General features: G+C 44.9%; 1 pseudogene; it reads right to left on the minus strand.

The window, feature by feature from the left end:
- Nucleotides 1-239: 239 nt before the first annotated feature.
- On the minus strand, nt 240-333 carry LOC120361749 (small nucleolar RNA U13; annotated as a pseudogene).
- Nucleotides 334-1,296: the final 963 nt, after the last annotated feature.

Here is a 1,296-nt window from a genome sequence, read left to right on the forward strand (position 1 = left end):
CTGTGACACGGAGTGAAGTAAGTTTTATATATGTATATGTGTGTGTGTGTGTGTGTGTGTGTGTGTGTATATATACATACATATAAATTTTTTTTTAAATAAAGACGGGGTTTCTCCATGTTGGCCAGTCTGGTCTCCAACTCCTGACCTCAGGTAATCTGCCCACCTCGGCCTCCCAAAGTGCTGTGATTACAGTCCTGAGCCACCTCTCCTGGGTTTTGTTTTGTTTTTTTTTTAAATGTCGGATTATGGGTAATGTGCGGAGATTTGAGGGAGGCATATCTCCCACAAGAGTGTGAAACCCAATCATCATGTTTATAAACTACAAAGGATCACATGCAGTTAAGGTTTTACTGCAGTCCAAGGGTGGCAAGTTCAGCCATGCCTTGCAGGTTCTGGAACAGGAAACAGAGAAGCCATCAGTAACTGAGGTCATTCTCATATCAGCTTCTGCAAACCAGATTGCTCTCCTGTGATATTGTGAAATACAACTTGGTCTTCTACCCATTTCCTGGCATGCAACTTCTAAAATCCTTGGAATCGCCTTGTATGCTAATGAGTTGACCTTTGGGTGGGTGGGTTAGGGCTCCTGGATAGCCCCAGGACAGTGGTTGCCCTGTGATTAGAGGAGTTTCAGCCCCACCTCAGCCTCAGGGAGGAGAGAGTAGCTGAAGTTTGAATGGTTCACAAATGGCTAAGGATGTAATCATTCCTGCTTATTTAAAGACCCCCTCCATAAAACCCCAAAAGGACAGAGATTGGATCAGAGCTTCTGGATTGCTGAACACTTGAAAGTGTTGAGAGGGTGATGTGTCTGGAGGGAGCATGGAAGCTCTGCACCCCTTCCCCATACCTCGCCCTATGCATCTCTTCCATCTGGCTGTTCATCTGTATCTGTTTTAATATCCTTTATAAGAAACAGGTAAACAAAGTGTGTGTTTCCCAAAGGTCTGTGAGCCGCTCTAGCAAATCAAACAGAGCTTTAATCAAACCTGTGGAAGGGGCATGGGAACCCTGATTTACAGCCAGTTAGTCAGAAGTACTGGTGACAAGCTACTACTTGTGACGTCTGAAGTGGGGCAGTCTTGTGGGATGGAACTCGAAACCCATGAGATTTGATGCTACCTTCAGATAGATGGTGTCAGAACTGAATTGAATTCTAGAGGTTGAAACTGCCTCTACAAGATTATGACAGCAAGAGAAATCTGACATGGCTGACTCCATCTTGCCTCTATCCTCACAGACTGGCTGTCCTTGTTCATACCTCAGCATAGACCAAGCAAACCATGGGAGAAA

Source organism: Saimiri boliviensis, chromosome 13 (genome assembly GCF_048565385.1).
Source record: "Saimiri boliviensis isolate mSaiBol1 chromosome 13, mSaiBol1.pri, whole genome shotgun sequence".
Taxonomy (NCBI): Eukaryota; Metazoa; Chordata; class Mammalia; order Primates; family Cebidae; genus Saimiri; species Saimiri boliviensis.